This window comes from Pinus tabuliformis, chromosome 5_2 (genome assembly GCF_031772625.1).
Source record: "Pinus tabuliformis cultivar Carrire ecotype Pingquan chromosome 5_2, CPIR1, whole genome shotgun sequence".
NCBI lineage: Eukaryota > Viridiplantae > Streptophyta > Pinopsida > Pinales > Pinaceae > Pinus > Pinus tabuliformis.
This window is the reverse complement of record NC_142306.1, coordinates 887148876-887172496: the sequence shown is the minus strand read 5'-3', so window position 1 is coordinate 887172496 and position 23621 is coordinate 887148876. Positions and strand designations below refer to the sequence as shown.

General features: G+C 37.5%; 1 pseudogene; it reads right to left on the bottom strand.

Moving 5' to 3' along the window:
• Positions 1-519: 519 nt before the first annotated feature.
• On the bottom strand, positions 520-23279 carry LOC149162145 (transcription initiation factor IIB pseudogene; annotated as a pseudogene).
• Positions 23280-23621: the final 342 nt, after the last annotated feature.

Here is a 23621-nt window from a genome sequence, read left to right as displayed (position 1 = left end):
TTTTGTGAAAAATAAATGCCATCTCCCTAAATTATGGAGCACAAAATCATATACAAAAAATATTCACCGTCAGAAGCCAGGATGACATCATCTATTCAACTCATCAACAGACAGTAGACATACTTGCACGGAAAACTGGAATTCCATAACAACAACTACTACATGCTAGTTTTATCCAGGAGGGCATGCTAATAATATTTTGATTGTTCAGGCATCCAATTCACATGTACACATTTAACTTTTGGCTCATAGTGCCTTCACAAATTTGAGAAAACCCCATTCTATACGAATGCATCCCAGGGTTTAAGAATTTGCAGAATTATTGCAAGGATTATACAATTAAAGTGCAAACTGCAAATACAATTTGATATTTTATTAACTGCCATCTCTGATACAAACAGACAACCATGCACTCCAATCATGTCCAAATTCTAATAAAGAGTGACCATCCTTTTCCTACTATATCATAACCCACACTAGCACTACACGTAAGTAATGGCCACTTAATTGTCGAATTTGTCATTTATCATATTTTAGATCATCAAGGGGTGCATAAATTTTCAAATCTTCTTCCTTTGCAAACCAATCAGGTATTAGTCTTGCTGCATGAGGATGCAAATCCTTATAGGAGATCTTGATTATACCCTCTGTCACTCCTGTAGCTTGTGAAATATCTCTAAGAAGCTTCTTTTCCTCTAAAAGCTGTGATATCATGTAGATTGCCGCTGCTGTCATGCTCCTCTAATATCTTGATAGCTTCAATGGATACTTTAATAGCCTGGTAGCCCATACCAAGATGTGAACAAAAGCACCTTAGGAAATCCCTTGCATGGATGGTTCCCATTTCCATGGATTTTCCCATTTCCTCTTCTAGCTATTTCAGAATGAACTCCTTTGCTCAACCAACTTCTTTTTCGAAGCTCCATTTGCAAATGAGCAAATCTCTTTCATTGTATGAGGCTTATCCTCTTATCTGCATGCAATATAGAGGCAAGCAGCCAAGATTGCATCTTGATTTCTTCATCTAATTGATTTTTAATCTTCAAACTTCTTGTAAATTTCATTTTCTCGGTCCACCTGTACTTTATGTACAGAAGAATCCTCCTTTTTCACTGTAGCTAGAATTTGGTGCAAATGCCACTGATATCGAATCCGTTTTGCAATATTTCCAGTCGCACAGTCTCCTTTCCAGACCCAGTGTACATGGAATAAGATAAAGCAATGTTAGTTGGCCATGCCCACCCATTAGGTACAAGGCAACATAAATCAGTCAGAGACCAACTCTGTTGACCGGTCATATCTAGTAGCAACCTTTAGTCATAGCCCTTTGAAATAATGGAGATGATCTTCAAATATTTCAGCTTGTCTTATCTTTTTAACTGATCCATCATTTTCTACCCAGTATTCTGGTGGTTGTGATTTCAGGTTATAACATGATGCCATACTCATACAGTATGCTCCTGCATCATGAATTACTAATCCTTCTCCTTTCAATAGAGTTGGAAGTTACCTATCCTTTCCAAAAAATCCACAAACTCGCAAATAGGGCCAAAAAAATCAAAAGTTGAAATTTGTGAATCCGGAAAAAGAAGAGAAATGAGCTCACCATATGTTGAGATGAGGATTAGCAGCATGGTAATAAACCTTAAATTCTATGTTCTCCTCTTTTCTATCACAGTCCAGCCACAAGATTAGCCACTGACATTTCCTAGCTTCCTCTCGATCTTTGAATACCTGAACTACTGCATAGGAGGGTCTTTGAGTCAATCACTCATTCGGTTATATGTTTTGATTTGGGAGCCGGTTTTTGGAGCATAATATACCATTGGAAAGCTCCTTCCAAGCTGCTCTTGATGAACAGACTTATGACATGTTTTGTGTTGAATATCATGTGCAAAAAATCTAACCAAACCAAACATAGTAAGAGCTCATGTTGATCCCTAGTGACAGGCTATGAAGACTGACTGTAACATGCCCAAATATACCTATAACAGTTGCTCCCTAAAGCATGAAGTCGAAAATGTTAATGTCGAGTGATATGCTTTACGATGCGATGTGGAGGTTCTAAAGTAGATGGTGACCTGCATCAATTACAATACATAATATCATGATATTTTGATTTTTTCTCATGAATTGCGGAGGGAAGGCATACCCATGCTCAACATATAAAATTTCATTACAAGTACATAGATATTCGTCTACAGATATAGAACCATGATGGGATGACCATCACTGTAAAGCCATTGTATGGATGATTTGGTACTTTCCTAAAATCGCAGCCTAGATGGATGAAAGTAGATCTAGGGTCTTCTATCTTGTTCAATCATTCTGTCAAGTACAAGTCTAACCATTGGAATGTGTGATCTAAAGTCAAACATGGGAAGACACTGTCTGATTACCAGCCAATGATGTAAGCCATTAACAGACGTGAGAGAAATCACCGATAATGATAATGATCCTCAAGGTACTGCATACATTTTGCATGGTGTGAATAGATGTTTTGATGTCGAACACCATACAAAGTTTTTCAGTCGAAGGTCAGTGATGTGAACCTATCATTGGAAGTGAGAAACTTGCCATTGATGTATGCAAGCCTCAAGGTACTGAAAGGGTGTTTCTAAGTCAACTTCTTGGATATTGTGTTGATGTCAACAAGAAGTGACTCGTCGCAGGAGGGCCTTGATGTATCCCAAATCAATGACACGAAACAAGTGTAATGATTTTTGGAGACAGAATGTGACCGACGACACAACGTTCAGGAATGGCAGTCATGAAAATGAAGGTTTATGAGTATTGCAAAGGATGAATTTTGACTGGGTCACTTCTCTTGAACATGTCAATGACATTGAATGCATTGGCAGCATTGACCCAAAACCAAAGCAATGGATGGTATGATAGACCAAGGTATGATGACCATCAAGCAGATTACCCAACCCAAGTAGTCACAATGATGAAGGGAAAGTGTCATGTTCAATAGCGACTTGCTGCCATAAAGTGGTTGACCCCATGTTGTACTATGAAACAACTCCCCTCCCCATTTTTAACTAACAATAGCTAGCATTTGAGTTATAAATAGGGACCCTTTTTAAGTTTTTAAGCCTAGGATAATAATGCCTAACTCTAAAGAAAAACTTAGCAAAACCTTGCAAAATGAGCTAAGGAGGAAACCTATATTGCAAATTTCATATCACACTTTTCCACATCATAATTTTATAAAACCTTTACGAAATTGTAATATGAAAAAAGATGTCCCGTTGTGATAACCTCATCTTTCCATTACGCATTTGCATTTCACAATTCACAAAAAACTTGAACATGCCTTAGGACAAACGTTAACGATTTTGCAAAATGCGATATTGCAATTTTCGCAATCACATTTTGCTTGATATATCTGATAAGAATTATACGGTACCCCCTTAAAGACCACGATCTTCGATTAAGGAGGTAAAGCATGTGAAATAATTATGTTTTAAATAATAAGAACAAATGAGTTGACATGTTATTAAATGTTTAGCAGCCTGAGGGAAGATAATCATTTTCTAGGTTATGGGTAGTTATAATTGAATATCTCATAAAAACCTTTCTCATGATCCAAAGTCATTTCACATAGGATTTCAATCTTAATTACTTGATATCGTCTACACTTATATATCTTCTCTGTTTCAAGCAAGCGACAAGAGACATGTCCTTAAGAAAGGTGATGTAGAAGAAAACTAAGAAGATTTTTGTTGAAACAGAGGATACACATATGAATCCTATCTTTGCTAATACAGTTTGTGATGTATTTGGAGTTGCAATAGCTTGGGAAGTAATTTGCAATAGACTGGAGGACGAGCATCCTAAAATCACTATTATAATAGCAACCACTGGGTCAACAAAGCCTTTAGGACCTCAATGCAGGGAAGCCTCATATTCTTTTCTTCATAAGATAGGAGCAAGAGTCAAAATCCTCCCCTACACAGACATGCTCAGATGGGTGGTTGAAAACCTTATCATTGAAGATAGGCAGTTCAAGAATTCAAGGATGGAGCTCGTAGGATCGTTCAGGGCAGAAGACTTGAAGGCAATGTATCACATACCTAACTCGCAGGAAATATGCGACAACACATTTGTGGCTAACTTCGCAAAGAATAATCCAGACCCCTTCAAGTTAATTCAGACTTGGAGAATGTTAGAAAACAAATTCAAGTATGAAAAATCAGGTATGTATGCAATAGCCTCTTTGGTGAACCCCTACAATTATGCAACAACAATGTTATGTAGACTGTATGCACTACCAAATAACACTAGGTTTTCAATAGAATGGATTCCCTTGATCAATGCTTGTGTTAATTCCTATATCATGAATTGGCCATATATCCTATCTGACAACTTAGCCACCTCCATTACTGAATATCTACAAAAGAAAAACTCCTCTTCAGATAACCTCCCTCCCTTCTATTTCTGTGCTTATATTGTGGATGCTATCTGTTTTTGTATGACATTTCCAACCATGGGTTGGAAATGGACCATACAAGATCCTTACCCAATCCATCTCATTCATAAACAAATATGGGAATCACGTTACATACCTCACTTTTATAAGATATTTCATTCTATCATGTTGCCCTTACACCAAATGATTTTCAATAAGAAAGCCCCTAGGTTTTCCCAAGAAGTTGTAGCAGACTTGCTTATTGTAGGCAAGTATTTAATTGAAGAATGGTTCACCTACATTAGGGTTTTTGGTAGCACTGCTTATCCACATGTCCTTCCTTTCTATGTTTCTGATAAGCTACTAGCAAGGGAGATTGCCTACTAGACTGTAGGAAAGGGCCTGACTAAAGTTCTTAAAGATGTTAAGAAGTCATTATGGCCTACTTTCCCTATCAAATGAACTCTTTTACTTTAGCTAATTTTGTTCATTGTACTAAGGAGTCAGTATAAATGGAAGCCCTCAAGCTTCATACATTTCCTACAAGGCAATTCGACCCAAACAAAGTGGCATACAATGTCACTACAGGACTAAAACTCAAGGCATAAAATCATGGAGATAATTAGTTTGAGGATTTGTTACAGTCAGTAGTTTCTTTCAAACAAGCACTTGAACAGGAAAAGGCGAACCTGAAACCTGAAGATTTTCAAAGATTTCAGGAATTTAGGAATGAGAGGCTTCGAGTCATTCCAATGCATCTATTAAAGCCCGAAGATAAGCCTACCCCAAGTAACACTATTGATAGCGCAGCCCCTAGCTCCCAAAAGGACTCTCAGGTAAACACTGAGAATACACCAGACATAGGGAAAATTTAGGATATAGACAACATGGCTGAGTCCAGCAGGAAGCCAACCGAAAAACAGGTAATGGATACCCTGACCATAGAGACAAGTTTAAAGGCCCAAGGCACTAGTTTGGGGCAGGAGTGGGATCAATTCAATAAGAAATTACAAGACACTCCCAAAGCTCCAAATACTCAAGAAACAAAGGAATTAAAAACTCCTCTGAACATTCATCAAGATACAGAGCCCAAGTTTGTCGATGAATAGTCTACACCTATGGATCAAGAAATAACAACATCCTAGCATGTTGAAATTATCCCTGCTTTTCCCACATCAGAAATTATTCTGAAAGTGATGGAGATACCTCCAATTGATGTATTCTATATACCTCTCCACAAGGCCTTGTGGAGAGGTATATACAATACATCAATCTCGCCGAGAACTTTGTTGGCATTATGACACAGGTTTGGCGCTATGGCATAGGTGTGGCACAGGTGTTTTCCTTGATGGAAACTCACTCTGGTGACAGATCTCAGTTCAAGCTCTTAGAATGAAAAATATATATACGCAGGTTGGTCGTGACCAAGCTGCGTATACACGCGGGTTAGACGTTCCAAATACGCGTATGCATATACACGAACTTTCATGCAAGGAAAAGCGCGTACATGTGGGAGAATTTATGTTTGGTCCATGGTATTTAGTCCTTGGTATTTGAACCTATGGTTTTGGACCATGGTATCTCGTCCGAAGTGTTGATCCCAAGTATTGGGTCCATGGTATTGATTTTTTATGGTTTTGGACTGTGGTATTGTGAAAGGCCTAAGACTATAAAAGAGGAAGGAGATCATTAGGCAAGGCAATGATTTGAATTATTGAATATCTGATAAAGTGCTAGATTTGGAATACTGGTGATTGGGGTTATGGTGCAGAGCTGGATTTGAACGAAGGAGGAACCTAAGCAAAAAGAAAAGGATAATTTATACTGATGGGTCAAAGTCTTAAGGCTTGAGTAATAGTATCTTTGTATGATTTTGATCTGTTATATGTGGCGCATGCTTAATCTATAAATATGATAATCTGGGTTAACTAATGTCTGAATATTTGAAGGAGTGAATTATCTTTATAGATATGTATGCAGGTTCAGTGAAGCAAAAGTGCATATACACGTTATTTCTGTAAGTCAAAAGTGTGTATACACAGGTTGGTCTTAACACAGAAGCGTATGCACATGGGCTTCTGAATATTGAAGTAGCGTATGTCTCTTAAATTATGTTCTAGCTGCTTCTGTTGATTACTGCAATGATCTATGTTCGTAATTGGTGTATGGTTACTGTTACTGTGTTCTGGGTGCAGCTGTCAGAGAAGTGTCTATTTGATTCAGTTTAGATTGGTGAAAAGGAGATTGCTTGATGTAGAGATTCTTGATGTTTGATTGATGTTATTCATGGATCCAGTCTAAAAATTTATGAAACGTTGTCCCTGGAAGAAAGAGAAGGTTTTAGCCTTCTGTAGGTTAGCACCTACGTACTAGTACCTCAGCTAGTACAAGAGCTAAGGGGGTTGTAGCTCCCATCCAGGAGAGGCTGGAGAATGAGAGAAGGTTGTAGCCTTCTGCAAGTTGAAGCCTGCATACTGGTATAAGTCTGCACCAGTACAGAAACATTTTAAAAATAAGTTTCTAATTAAAAGAAGATAGAGACAAATTGCAGCAGGTGGTTTTCACCCACATTGGGTTTCCACCTTATATCTTGTGTTCTTGTGTGTGATTGTTTTCTGATTTGTTTTACTCTTCCTGGTTACTGTCTATATGATTCTGATGCACAGATTAATGATCAAAATCTGTAGAATAAATTAAATTATAAGTGTGCATGATTTACGCTGGTTTCCTTGTCTGTAGTTGTGTATATACGTGGTTTTCACTAACTGAAGTAGCGTATATGATCTGTGTGTGAAAGGAAAAATAATTGACTTAATAATATTGATTCACCCCCCCCTCAGTATTATTTCCAACAATTGGAATCAGAGCAGGTCCTTCAGAAGAAGCTTGATCACTTGAAGGAAGATCTATCATCATGAGCAAATACGAGAGAGAAGAATCGATCAGGCCACCAATTTTTTATGGGACCAACTTTGTCTATTGGAAGGTAAGAATCACAGCCTACCTTCAATCTCTTGGTACAGAAGTCTGGGATATCATAGATACAGGGTACACATTTCCTTCAACAACTCCTACAGATCCGGCTGGGAAGAAGCAGTATGAAACAAATGCAAAGGCTGTCAATACTCTATTAGGGAGTCTATCTCAAACAGAATTCGTCAAGGTTATGCAGCTCAAAACTACAAAAGAAATATGGGACAAGATCATTCTGAGCTATCAAGGAGATGAACAGGTAAAACGGGCAAAACTTCAAACCCTCAGAATTCAGTATGAAAATCTCAGAATGCACAATGATGAAAGTGTGGCTAACTATTTCCTACGTATAGATGAGATTGTTAATTGTATGAAAAACTTGGGTGAAGAAATAAAAGAGGTTGTTTTGGCCGAAAAGGTTCTAAGGTCTTTGTCTTCTAAGTTTGAATCAAAAGTTTCTGCAATAGAAGAAGAACAAAATCTACAGAGCCTTACGATGTCGCAGCTACATGGAATTCTAACCACTTATGAAATGAGGAAAGGGGGACCATGAGACAGAAGAGAAGTCACATTCAAGGCCTCAGGAAAAGGAGATTCCTATGACTCAGAGCATATGTCAGAAGAAGAGGAAGAATTGAATTTTGTCAAAAACCTTCAACGGGGTGCTGGAAGATTCAGAGGTAAGTTACCTTTCAAATGTTTTGCTTGTGGAAGAGTCGGTCACTATGCTGCCAAGTGTCCTCATAAAGATAAGCTTGACAAAGGCAAGGAACCAGTTAGATGGAGCAGAAAACAGAATGTAAATAAGAAAATCTATTACACTCATGAAGACAGTGATGGACTTTCAAATAGTGATGAAGATGAACAAGGTAATAATTATAGACTTTTAATGGCTTTTGAAGATGATGATTTTTTGGATGCTATAGATGAAGAAGGTCTTTATGAAGAGATTTCTAAACTCAAAATTTGTTTAGAAGAGAAAAATATGATTATTGATACTCTGCAATTCCAACTGGCTGAAAGGGAAAAACATCATGAAAAGTTAGAATGTGAAATTGTGGGACTTAGAAAAGAGATTGAGAAAACAAAAGCTCTTAATCTTAGATTTGTTAAAGGGTATGAAACTTTAGATGAGATTATCAAAGTGCAGCATTCTCCACTAATCAAGACAGGTATGGGATATAATGAAGAAGCATCTCAAGTATAGAAACCATCCACCTCCAAAAGTTATCTTGATGCAGTGAGGAGAAGTGAGCAAAGTCCCAATGGAGATCACCAGGTAAATCAGGGACAATTTACCTCAAGAATGAATAAAGACTACCAGGTAAATCGGGGGCAATCTACTTTAAGGATGAACATAAACTACAACTAGTCACAGGTAAAACCTTCTCAATTCGCCTCAAGAATGGATGTCAATAGAAACTACAATCATTTGGTTAATCACAAGAGTTTCTTCAATTGCCAATGTTTCTCTTTTCATAACTTTGGTCACAAATCAGCTCAATGTGTTGCCTATAAGACAATCATGACTAGAGAAGCTCAAAAACAAAGAAGTATGACTGGGATCATGAAAAGGACCTAAAATAACTTTTCTGCTCTTGAAAATGAAATAGAATGTTCTATTTTTAACAACTTCGGTCATGAAGATTCTGAATGCAGAAGCAGGTTTCGCCAAACAGCTCAGAAGGAACAAGCCTCAAGTGCCAAAACATGGAGAATGAAAGAACCGCAACCAGAAAGATGTGGTATAGCCTTATATGCGGAAGGGCAGGAAAATCAATGGTACATCAACAGTGGATGTTCGAAACATATGATAGGTGATAAAGAAAAACTTCAGTCATATAGTGCCTTAGAAAAGGAGAAGAAGGTCTCATTTGGAAATGACACCCCGACACCCATAAAAGGTAAAGGTTCTATTCTTTTAAAAGAAAAGGTCAAAGCAGGAAATGTTATGTATGTTGATGGCTTAAAGCATAATCTATTGAGTGTCAGTCAAATGTGTGATCAAGGAAATGAGGTGATATTTTGATCAAATGGATGTATTGTTCGTGAGCTTGATACAGGAGAAATAGTAATCAAAGGCATAAGGACTCCAAATAATCTATACATTCTCAAGGGAGGACAACAGCAATGCTATCTGAGGAAGAATGATGAACACTGGCTATGGCACAGAAGATTAGGGCATCTAAGCTTCTCTCAGATAAGGAAAGTATGCAAATATCAGGCAGTTCGTGGTCTTCCAGACATTAGAATTCCAGAAAATACAATATGCAAATCATGTCAGTTTGACAAGAAAACCAGAACTAACTTCCCTGAGAAGGAAGGATCAGCTAGCAAGCCACTTGAACTTGTCCATATTGATGTCTGTGGTCCATCTAGGAAAAGATCACCTTGAGGAGAAGAATATTTTATATTATTCATTGACGATTTTTCAAGAATGTCTTGGATAGGACTTATGAAGCACAAAGACGAAGCCTTTGAAAAGTTCAAATCATTCAAAGCCTTGGTGGAGAACGAATCATATCATAGAATCAAATGCCTCAGCTTTGATCGAGGAGGAGAATTTACCTCGAATGAATTTTTTGATTTTTGTGAAGAACATGGAATAATAAGGGAATTCTCTACAGCTAGGACTCCTCAACAAAATGGAGTAGTGGAAAGGATGAATAGAACAGTTCAACAAATGGCTCGTGCTATGCTTGATGAGTCTGGAACTCCCGCAATCTTCTGGGGTGAAGCCTCATTTGCAGCAGTTACTATTCTCAACAAGACAAACGTCTGGGTAAACAACACTCAGACTCCTCACGAACTATGGTATGGTAAGACTCCCACAGTAAAATACTTCAAAATTTTTGGGAGCAAATGCTACATCAAAAGTACTGATGAAAATCTTGGCAAGTTTGAACCTAGAGCAGATGAAGGAATTATCCTTGGTTACTCTCCCCACAACAAATCATATAAGTGTTACAATAAAAGGCTTGGAAAAATTGTTGAAGGTATTGATGTAGTGGTTGATGAAGAAGAAAGCACTCCTAGGCAGGTAAGATCTGAAGACTTTGAAGATGATGAGGACTATCCATCAACATCAAATCAGATTCATGATGAAGAAGAAATCCATGAGGCACCAAGAGAATAGATAAGGATAGAAGAAAAGACTCCATCCAGGTATGTTCAGAAGAATCATCCAGAATCTCAAATTTTGGGGCAGAAAGAGGCAGGTATACAAACAAGAAGAACAATTGCAGAAGCTTCAATCTATTTGGCATTGCTCTCCTCCACTGAACCAAAAAATGTAAGAGAGGCATACAAAGACGAATGCTGGGTCAAGGCAATGGATGAAGAACTTGAGCAGATTGAAAAGAATAACACTTGGGAGTTGGTTCCTAGACCTAAAGATAAGAATGTCATAAGGACAAAATGGATATTCAAAAACAAGTTGAATGAAAATGGGGAAGTTATTAGAAATAAAGCTAGACTTGTTTGTAAAGGGTATGCTCAACAAGAAGGAATCGAATTTGAAGAAAATTTTGCTCCCGATGCTAGACTTGAGGCCATCAGAATGTTCCTTGCTCTCTCTAGTTTTCAGAACTTCAAAGTATTTCAAATGGATGTGAAATCTGCTTTTCTAAATGGAGACTTGAATGAAGAAGTGTATATTGAGCAACCAGATGGGTTTATCCTTGGAAATGATCCAAAGCTTGTATGCAAACTCAAAAAGACTCTCTATGGCCTTAAACAAGCTCCAAGGGCTTGGTATTATCGCTTAGATAAATACCTCCATCAACAAGGTTTTATAAAAGGATCAACTGACAACAATCCTTATATAAAATTTGACAATGATAAGTTGCTAATACTTGTTGTGTATGTTGATGATATCATCTTCGTAGCAATGAAGAAGACATGAGTCAAAATTTTTCCTTAGTAATGCAGAAAGAGTTTGAAATATCTATGCTTGGTGAGTTCACATATTTTCATGGTTTAAAAGTCCAACAAAACAAAGATGGCATCTTTTTATCACCAACCAAGTATCTCAAGCAGATCTTGAAGAAATATGGGATGGAGGATTTGAAACCAGTATGTACTCCTATGGTGATAGGATGCAGCCTCAGTGCAAATGATGAATCGGTAGCAGTACATCAACCAACCTATAGATCCATGATTGGTAGTCTACTCTATCTAACAGGTACCCGACCAGACATTATGCATGCGATGGGAATAGTTGGAAGGTTTTAGGAAAATCCAAAGGAAACTCATCTTTAGGCAGTTAAAATAATTTTCAAGTATCTTCAAGGAACTCAAAACTATGGCTTATGGTATCCTAGAGATACAGATCTCACACTTCATGCATATATAGATGCGAATTGGGTAGGAAGCGTGGATGACAGAAAAAGCACTAGTGGTGGTGCATTCTTCATGGGTCCTAGATTAGTATCTTGGTTCAGCAAGAAACAAAGTTCTATTGCTTTATCTACAGCTGAAGCAGAATATGTAGCTATTGCATCTTGCTGCACACAGCTCCTTTGGATGATTCAAACATTGCAAGATCTTCAAATCACTTGTACTCCACCTATCTCCATTTTTTTGTGATAATACAAGTGCTATCAGTATCTCAAAGAATCCTGTCATGAATTCAAAGACTAAGCACATACCGATCAAGTATCATTTTCTCCGGGAATAAGTGATGGAACAAAAGGTCAAATTGGAGTATGTTCCCTCTAAGGAACAAGTTGCTAATATTCTCACCAAACCACTGCCCAGGGAAACTTTTGAATACCTTAGACAGAAGCTGGGAGTAGTTGATGCGTCATCTTGCTGTTGAAACCTGTCTGTTTCAGAGAAAAGTGGTTGTACACAATTTGCATGAGGAGGATCTGCATACGTACGTAGTTTTATGTAGATACAGTCGCGTATATGTTGGTTTGAAGGAAATCAATGGGGACAGACTCTGGTTGAAGAGAGTCTGATATGGGTCTGACAAAGACCATCTGGCATAGGTTCAGGGGGAGCAGATATGTTTCTAATAATGCATTGTTGGCATTACATTAGAAACTATTGGTTTGTTTACATAAGCTGTTTTTGGTTTTAGGTGGATCAGGTGCAAAAGAAGAACATGGTTGCTGATTTGAATAATGATGTTGCTGATATTTGTTTCATAGTCTTGCTCTAAATTTTTCATCTCTATGTCATGTATATATTTTATTGTCAAGGTCATGTAACAGCCTATTTTGGTTTCCCCACTATGCCTGGGATGAATAATGTAATGTAATTGGTTGTCATATGTAAACTTCTGATGTATCCCCACTTGTTTGGGTGGATTATCCCCACTTGGTTGGGTGATGGATGTTTGTATAGAGTCTTTTGGTGATAGGAAGGTATTCTATGATGTATAAGTCATGGTTCTTCTTGAAGAACATCTTTTTGCAGATCTTGCCTATAGTCAGGGGGAGCATGGTCAGCACAGTAGAGCATAGATTCCAGCATGTACTCTGGGGGAGCATAACCCTTTGCCCTTGATGACAAAGGGGCAAAATGACTTTGAGGTTGCCATCAAGTCCAAAGGGGGAGATTGTTGGCATTATGACATAGGTTTGGCGCTATGGCATAGGTGTGGCACAGGTGTTGTCCTTGATGGTAACTCACTCTGGTGACAGATCTCAGTTCAGGCTCTCAGAATGAAGGAAAAATATATATACGCAGGTTCGTCATGACCAAGCCGTGTATACACGCGGGTTAGACGTTCCAAATACGCGTATGCATATACACGCACTTTCACGCAAGGAAAAGCGCGTACATGTGGGAGAACTTATGTTTGGTCCGTGGTATTTAGTCCTTGGTATTTGAACCTATGGTTTTGGACCATGGTATCTCGTCCAAAGTGTTGATCCCAAGTATTGGGTCCATGGTATTGATTTGTTATGGTTTTGGACCGTGGTATCGTGAAAGGCCTAAGACTATAAAAGAGGAAGGAGATCATTAGGTAAGGCAATGATCTGAATTATTGAATATCTGCTGAAGTGCTAGATCTGGAATACTGGTGATTGGGGTTATGGTGTAGAGCTGGATCTGAACGAAGGAGGAACCTAAGCGCAAAGAAAAGGATAAGTTCTATTAATGGGTCAAAGTCTTAAGGCTTGAATAATAGTATCTTTATATGATTTTGATATGTTATATGTGGTGCACGCTTGATCTATAAATCTGATAATCTGGGTTAACTAATGTTTGAATATTTGAAGGAGTGAATTATCTTTATAGATCTGTATGCAGGTTCAGTGAAGCAAAAACGCGTATACACGCCGTTTCTATAAGTAAAAAGTGCGTATACACAGGTTGGTCTTAACACAGAAGCGTATGCATGCGGGTTTCTAAATACTGAAGTAGCGTACATCTCTTAAATTATGTTCTAGCTGCTTCTATTGATTACTGTAGTGATTTGGGTTCGGAATTGGTGTATGGTTACTGTTACTGTGTTCTGGGTACAGCTGTCAGAGAAGTGTCTATTTGATTCAGTTTAGATTGGTGAAAAGGAGATTTCTTGATGTAGAGATTCTTGATGTTTGATTGATGTTATTCATGGATCCAGTCTGAAAATTTATGAAACGTGGTCCTTGGAAGAAAGAGAAGGTTGTAGCCTTCTATAGGTCAGCACCTACATACTAGTACCTCGGCTAGTACAAGAGCTAAGGGGGTTGTAGCTCCCTTCCAGGAGAGGCTGGAGAACGAGAGAAGGTTGTAGCCTTCTGCAGGTTGAAGCCTGCGTACTGGTATAAGTCTACACTAGTATAGAAACATTGTAAAAATAAGTTTCTAATTAAAAGAAGATAGAGATGAATTGCAGCAGGTGGTTTTCACCCACATTGGGTTTCCACGTTATATCTTGTGTTCTTGTGTGTGATTGTCTTCTGATTTGTTTTACTGTTCCTGGTTACTGTCTATATGATTCTGATGCACAAATTAATGATCAACATCTGTAGAATAAATTAAATTATAATTCTACATGATATACGCTAGTTTCCTTGTCTGTAGTTTCATATATACGCGGTTTTCACTAACTGAAGTAGCGTATATGATCTGGGTGTGAAAGGAAAAATAATTGACTTAATAATACTAATTCACCCCCCCTCTCAGTATTATTTCCAACAAACTTTACTAGATTATCACAGTTTAGAGGAGCATACGTATCAGTGACTATGGATAAGGCTACTGAGGTGTCTACTTTTCTAAAGGAAAAGGAGGAAATAATTGTGCAACTTGAACAAAAGCTCGAGATAGAAAAAGCAAGCGCAAATAAGCAGGAAGCCGAGCAGTGCACACAATTGTAGTAGGACATGGAAGTCTTAAAAATAAGCCATGAAGCTGACTTATCATCCAAAAACATGCAGCTCTAGGAATTACAAAAATATATGGACAAGTACAAGGATGTTCTCACTACTGAGGAATTCATTAAAGAGGATCTAAAACTAAATTATCTTCTAGTCAAGTAGCAAGAGTATTTTTTCCAGAAGTTGTCACACATCACTCCCTACTTGATTACCAGCAACCAGCTCACAAATAAAGCCATTGATTGAAGAATAGAGTTTAATGATTTAAACACCAAAATCTCTGATTTCATTGAATGGAAGGAATCAAAATAGGGAAAGGAGGTCAATCTACTCTAGATTGAGGAAACTCACAAAGACATCCTCTTCACTAATTGGGATGCTGGGATCAAACAAGCCAAGCTGGTAGTCACAAGGGTAGCTGGAGTATCGAAGAACATCATTAAGGTAGTAAATCATACCGTATTTGCTACCAATCTCATGAAGGAGGGTAATACAAAAGAAATTCCTGACTTAACTTCTCTAAGTAAAGGCTAGCAAGAAAAAGTAGGGAATCAGAGAGATGCAATTACAAAACTGACTACGACTGACTGGGAGTCGTATTGGCAGTATTTGATCAAGCCACATAGCCATATTATGACCCTCAATTGTTCCCTTCATGTGACTCAAAGGATGCTACCACCTCTTGTCGATGTAATCTTTACAGGACAACTCAAATCTCATTTTGAGCCACCTCCTCAAATTCAATCGATGATTGATATTTGCGATTTAAAGGATAAGCTGGTGGACAGCAAGTCATCCTCTTAATTATGTTTAGTTGATATCTATTTATTTTTGGAGTTAGTTACCTATGTAGGAGGAAGGTTGTTTGAAACCTCCTCGAATTTTGCATAATCTATTTTTTCACACTTAGCTAGAATAGTATTTATACCCTTCTCATGCATTTAGAGAAGGGTCCAAAATTTTATCAAAAATATTTGCAAAGAATGCACTATTGTATGTTTGTGAATTCTTTGGTGAAATGATGGAACATGATATTTTCTTTTAGATATTAGACTGCTTTCTTTTGTTGATGCACTTCTGTATTCTTGGGAGACAATTTGATTTGAAGGAAGAAGTTGGTCTATGTCATATGTCAAATGAACAAGACTTCATACATCTGGTACTATTATCATGTATGCATAATTCTGTCTACATTTAATTAGTGGAAAAACTTTATTTTCATGAATTATATGTGAGATTTATTGTTTTTGTCAAGCATTAATTGCACTTTTGTATGATTCCATAACTGAAGTTTTGAGTTTCATATATGACTCATTAAACATGCGATATATTTTATAAATTTCTTTGACCAACTATTTAGTCAAAGGAATTATCTTTTATGTTATCATCTCCATTTAATTGTGTTCAATCTTTATTATCACATCTTAAACGGATATCTTTGTAGATCACATACCATGCAAAAACACCCGGGTTTATATTAGAATAAGTTAAGTTAGAGAAATTACATCATAGAATAAGTCACTTAGATTATCATTATTCTATTGCAAAACACTCATGAACCACCCACTCTCATTGTAGAACCCATATTGAGAAATTGGTCCCATTATCCCCAGTCGGAGCCACCACTTTAAACGGAAAAGGAGTTGTCTTAAGGTCTGGACTAGGTGGTTATCCACCACGTTTCGGTTGTAGAATTATGTGGCCGCAAAATTTTGGTGCTAGAAGGAGGGCCTTCAACTGTGAATGGAATATAAACCTAAAGATCATTCGGAAAGCATTCACAAGAGTCAAATCTCCTCCATCACTCGTATACCTTCTAGATCTCATTCAGAATCCCCTGACCAGAAATCTGAAGTTGTAAAAACATCTCCATCGTCTCCTGAAGTAGTAAGGCAACCACCATCTACAGATTATATTCCCGAATCTCCTGAAGTTCATTCTTTGATATAGAAATTGGAACAAATTTCCATATATGCTGAGAATCTAGAGAGAGCTGAATTATCTGAAGAAAGAGTTACCTCCTTATTACAACAAACTAGTGTATTGACTAGACTACAAAGTGAGAAACTTGGGGTCACTCCTTTCGAGTTCCCTATCCCTCCATGACATAGGAAAGTCACTTCATCAGTATCTAAATTAGATACTAGTGAGATCACATCACCTTTCCACCTATCTATTCATTCATCCACTTCTACTCAATCCACTACTTCTCAAATATCCACTTCCCCTGTTAGTACTACAATTATCTGTACTAGTCCAGTAGTGAGTTCATCGCCATCTATACCTACTTTTGGATTGACCTTCCCATTTTCTCAGTCCTCAACTCAATTTATAGCCAATCAACCTGCCCAACTGTGGACAAATCCTGGCACTATCCTGGTTGAAAATCCAAATGCAGTTCCAGCAAACCCAGAAAAATGGTTGCCTAAGTATAATCCTGACGATTCTATCCTGATCGAAGAACATCTGAAATTTTTTATTTTGCCATGAATCTCAATGGGGTCGCTCATGAAGATGTTGTAATCAGACTGTTTCCTTATACTTTCCAAGGATCTACTGGATCTTGGTATTTTTCCCTTCCAACGGGTTCAATTAGAGACTAGGATACTTTTCAAGAAGTATTTCTTGCAAAATTTGGTGATGACAGAGCTATAGCATCCTTGATCAATGATCTTTCTAATTTAAAAGCTAATATAGATGAAAATATCAAAGATTTCAACTCCAAATTTAACAAATTACTAAAAAAAATCCCAGCTGCCTCTAAACTTGTTGTAGATGTACAAATAGAATGGTATATATCACCTCTTCCTTCTAATATTGCAATATTTTTAGATAGAGCCAATAAGGCTACCCTTGTAGAAAAAAATGAAAGAAGCCCTGTCCGTAGAAAGAAAAATCATAGCTTTGGAAAAAAGATCACAAACAGATGAGAGGAAGACCAAGAAAGTTACGTTTAAAGATGACTTTAAGAAGAAAACTTCAAAGGACCCTTTTAATCTCGAAGGCCTTTAGAAAGTGCTAAAAACAATGTCTAATGAAATGGTAGAAATTAAAAAATAGGTTGTAGAATCATATGCTCCTAAAAAACCTTTCTGATCATTCAAAAAGAACTCCTCTTTTGCATCACAACCTCCAAACACCATTTCAAATGCTAAATCTGACCAAGAATCAGGAGAAGATTCACCAAACGATGAAGAAGTTGAAACATAAGAAGAAATTGAACTAAATGGGATGTGGGATTCTATTCTCCCAACTGAAGAAAAGGGATAAGCAATGCGAGTAACTACCAGAAGAAAAAATTCTCCTCACACATCTACCTAAAATCAAAAGCAAAAAGATGCTACTCTTGCAAAAGAGGAAATAGTAAATAAGAAATCTAAGACCAGCCAAACCAACCCTATTCCTCCAGACTCCCCTAATGCCTCAAAAACATTGGTAATCTCAGATACGGTCAAATATAATATAGCAGAAGAAATGAAAAAGACCAGAGCTAATATCACGTTGCATGAGCTTACTAAACTCAAACAACAACAAAAAATCCTGTTAAGAGATTTGAAATCAGTTCCAGTATCCCCCCTACCATCTGTTGTAGTTACTCAAGCTACCTACAATATGGGAAGACCTCCTTCTTCCTTAAATAAAGTAGATCCCTCAGATCTAGTTCTGATTGGTGATAGGTCTATTTCTCATGTTCCTCCCTTTCTGCTTACTTATGAAAGTTTCAACAAGAATGTTCATAATTGCCTTGTTGAATCAGGAGCCTCCTCAAACATAATGCCAAGGGCTGTGTGTACTAAATTGAACATTACAACTCAAAAATTTGTAGTACACATAGTTCAGTTAGACAAGACGAAAGTAGAGGTACTTGGAGAAATAACATCAGTTTCAATTAGGCTTTCCTCTAATCCAACAGTTTCACAAATAATTGATATATTGGTGGCTAATATCCATAAATTTTATGGTTTGATTCTTAGCAGGGATTGGTCTGAAATGTTGCCTTATTTTGCAACAAACTAGTCTCACATGTGGTTGCCACACAATGGTAAACCAAACCAAATTAGGGTAGACCAAGAAAAATTCATGAAATATATAGTCATAGACCTTGAGGGAAGCAATGAACCTGTTGCCTTCACTAATAAAATCATTGGAAACTACTCAGCTGAGTTCTCATTAGGATCTTTTAGTGCTCAGAAGTCTCCCTTTTTAGATAATGTTGTAGTTTCTCAAATTGAGAATTTCTCACAAACAGATGCTTCCAGGTGTTTAAATTTAGTTGATAAATTTCATAATGACTCTTTGTTCCAAAATATTTATTTTGATGGTTCTAAATCAAAAGATGGTGCAGGTATAGCATGCATTTTGATCAATCCACAAGGAGAGAAAATTATGCTGGCCTGCATACTTAAATTTCAGTGTACTAATAATATCACTAAATATGAAGCATTGATCCAAGGACTGTATATATCCATTGGTATTAATGTCAAATAACTTCGAGTCTATGGTGACTCTGAAATAATTATGAAATGGGTGAGAAATACAATTCACTGTGTTTCTGGGAATCTTAAACACTATCAATATTTAGCTCAAAAAATGACTTCTCATTTTTCTGCTTTCAACATTTCTTCAATCCCTAGACTCCAGAATGCAAGTGCTGACTTACTTGCCAATGTGGAATCTAGACTTATACCTTTAGAGGACTTTAGTCCAAACATATTTTCAATAGAATTAATATTTAGGCCATCTATTCCCGACAATATAACAAATTGGAGAATATTTAATAATGATGTAGATATAGTAAATTTCCTTACATCAGAAGGATCATATGAAGAACAGATCATAGACAAGCATGAACATGATGTATAAATAAAAAATAATCTTGATCTAAACCCAATTAATAATTATGTGGTTAAGATGGAAGATCTTTATGATTTGAAGGATAGATTTAAGAAAATTAGTAACTCTAAAACTCAAAGTTCTACCCTGAGATTTGAAGTAGTAAACCTAGGATCAAATGAGAAACCTCAAAATATCAACCCAGGTCTTGACCTAAGATCTCAAGAAAGAGTACCATTCATCAGGTTATTGAAAACATATAAAGGTGTCTTCTCTTGGGATTATGCAGATCCCAAAACCTATGATACCTCTATAATTCAACATACCATACCCATGACTTCGAATGAAAAACCAGTTCGGCAGAAGCTTCGAAAAATTCACCCGAACATTGAAAGTCAAAATAAATAAGAATTGAACAAGCTTCTAAAGGTCAAGATAATTTTCCCTGTCAGACATTCTAAATGGGTATTGAATATGGTACTTGTGAGGAAAAATAATGGTGATATTAGGATTTGCATTGATTTTAGAAACCTAAACAAAGCTTGCCAAAAGGATAATTTTCCTTTGCCTACTATGGAACATGTACTGCAATCAGTTGCAAGTTCTGAATTAATGTCTTTTCTAGATGGATTCTCAAGATACAATCAAATCCTTGTGCATCTAATGACAAATTAAAGACAACATTTAGGACCAACTGGGGAACATATGCCTATAAGAAAATGCCTTTTGGACTAATAAATGCTGGTGCCACATTTCAATGTGCTATGGACATTTCCTTTAGAGATATAATCATTAAATCGATTGTTATTTACTTGGATGATGTCACAGTCTATTCCAGGGATAGGAACAATAATTTAAGTGACCTCAAGCACATCTTTGAAACATGCATGAAATATGGCAATTCCTTAAACCCCAAAAAATCTTATTTTCCTTTACCAGCAGGTAAACTCCTTGGGTTTATAGTATGCAAGAAAGGAATTTACATCGATCTTGATAGAGTCCAAGAAATAGAAAAATTCCCCTCCCACAGAATAAAAAAACCATCCAATCATTCCTAGGCCAAATAAATTATGTTAAACGATTCATCCCAGATTTTTCAAAAATAGTTTGACCCATTCAAGTGATGATAAGAAAAAATGTAGTTTTCAGATGGAGCAACGATTACAGAGAATCATTTGAGTTGATAAAGAAAGCCATTATTAATGCCCCTTCATTAACAACTCCTGACTTTGTCAAACCCTTTGTATTATATACTTTTTCATCTGATACTTTGTATGTTGTAGGTTTGACACAGTTGAACGATGAAAATGTTGAGGCACCCATCTCCTTTTTTAGTTCTAACTTGCAAGTCACTGAATTAAATTATTCATCTGTAGAGAAACAAGCATTTGCTATCTTTAAAACTTTGAAGAATTTCAGACCTTTTATTCTTAAAACCCACACAAAGAGAGTTATACCCTACCCTGCAGTAAGACAACTACTGGTCCAAAGAGAAGTAGGGGAGAAAAGAGCTAGTTGGGTGATTGCACTCCAAGAATATAATGTAGAAATCCAGCCAGCTAGAATTGTCAGGGGCCAAGGTTTTTGCAGGATGTTAACAGGAGCTTCGCAGTTTCCATCAGAAGAAGATCAAGGTAATGAAGTACAAATATCAGAGTTAAGCCTCAACGATATGCAATCACAATATGATGATTTGAAATTTTATCTTAAAAGCAGATATGTGCCTATGCACCTTAATTATAAAACAAAGTGAGGTTTAAGATTAAAGTAAAATCAATATGAGCTAGTCAATGACGTATTGTTTAGGAATAATTATGATTCAGTATTACTAAGATGCTTAGAGAAACCTGAAGCTGAGAAGGTCATGCAGGAATTACATGATGGACCAGCTGGAGGACATTTTGGAGGAAATACCATTGCTCACAAAATCCTACATGTAGAATATTACTAGCCAACAATATTTAAAGATGCACATGAATATGCAAAGAAGTGCAAAACTTTTCAAACTATGGTTGGAAGAGAAAGAAAGCCAACATTCCCTTTACAACCAGTTAACATCCAACAACCATTCAAACAGTGGGGATTAGATATAATTGGTGAGATTATTCCTAACTCTTCCAAGCAGCATAGGTACATCCTTACAACTACTGATTACTTTAATAAGTGGGTAGAATTTGTCCCATTAGAGATAACTAATATAGAAAACATCACAGATTTCATTGATTAATACATAATTACCTAGTTTGGATTACCCTCTGTTAGATACCTATACCAATAGGTTTCATATTTCATGATTGGCAAAGAAAGTTCCAAATATGCTCTGCTTTGGTGATGCAAAGATCCCATATTTCCAAGGGAATGCAATATGTGTACATAGCTTGATGTTAACTGAATTTGGATGGATGGTCCAACAGCCTAATCTGGATCATGCCATGTTTCAATTTTCTGTTGTAGATTAGAGAAAGAAATCTGTCCAAACAGTTCAATCTTGGCAGATAAAGTAGTTAGGTAGAGAATGAAGGTTCCCAACTGTTTAATCTGGGGCCTTCGAAGCAATAAGGATAGGCTTAGATAGAGAAATCAAAAGAAAAAAGCCAAAGGAAAAGAAAAGGCACATAAGGGTTTGCAAGTCTAAGTGCGCCCTCCTTGGAGTAACAAAAAATGCTAGGCAGTGGATGGGTAGGTAGATGGGGTTACAGAAGCATAGTTCCTTTGTCACTGGCTCAAGCAAAGGAAAAACATGGTGCCAGTGCAGGTCTCTTATTCAGCAATTTTGCAACAGTACAATGAAGCATGTCTAACTCCCTGATTACCCCCATTATACTCATTACTAACATCCCAATACTACCTATGTTCATGGAAGAAGTCAAAGTCTTGTGTTGGTTCTTGTTTCTTTAAAAGCCACATTTCTTGTGTAAAATTCTTTTCATTTTGATCTACTTCCTAAACTAAGTTGATTTCATATAAACTTAGTGGTTTTTCCCCCTTATCCACCTCCTCCACTCATATTAACTCCTAACTTCTTATTATCTAAATCCCCTATGTTCCCCTTTTCCCCTACTATTATAAACACTATGGTGTATAAACCCCAAGCAATGTATAAATATTCCCTCCCCCTGGCAATTATAGCCATATGCCCAAAAACAGGGATTAAATTGACCTCTGGTCAGTCTAATAACCTAAGCCCTACCCCTTTTTCCCTTCACAACCCTCTGTAAAGATTTACTTACTTTACTTGCAAAAGGCCTTGTAAAAACCCACTATTACCCCTAACCCGCACTATTACACTAAAAAACCCATTTTTCCGCTTTATCCAAAGTCTTGTTGCCATGCGCATTTCCACAAAAAACATTGGAAAAACCCGCAAATCCGCCAAAACCCAAAGTTCCGCCCGGGCGCGCATTTCAAAAAATATATTAAAATATTCCCCGCCCGCTGCCATATCGCCCTGACAACTTGCCCTCCCGCCAGCCGTCGGATCTGGGCTTTCCCATCTGACGGCCCTTATCAATTTCGGAGCAGCCCCGATGTACTGCCGTTAACTTCCGAAAAATGACGTCCGCTGACATATACACGGGGGCACGCGTCGCCATACTACTGGATCGGGCCAGCCTCTGACAATCCCGCTTCCGTATGAATAGCGGTCCGATATCATACCACTTACCACTTCTGGTTTTCCGCTGACCGGTCATGCCAACGTCACGCCACCTCACCGCCGCATCAGCACCCCCGCCCGACATCGCTCCGAGCTGTCACGCCACCTATGCAGTCCCCGTGGACCACTCACAGGCTGCCACGTCAACCGATGACGTCACGCTGACGTCACCCGACCCTGACCCCACCTGATGACGTCATGCTGACGTCATCCAAATTTTCGCGCCAACGCCCAAAAGTCCATATTTGGCCGAATTTTGCCATTTTTGCGCATTTTTATATGTTTTTCTGCTCTGCCTCCTGCATATATTTTCACGACCTTTGCTGCCACACCTTACCAAGACCATTCGGAGCTGCTGTTACACAGAATTCGACTGTAACCAAGCTCAAATACCGCCATTAAACCAGGTATTTGTCAATTCCCCAAC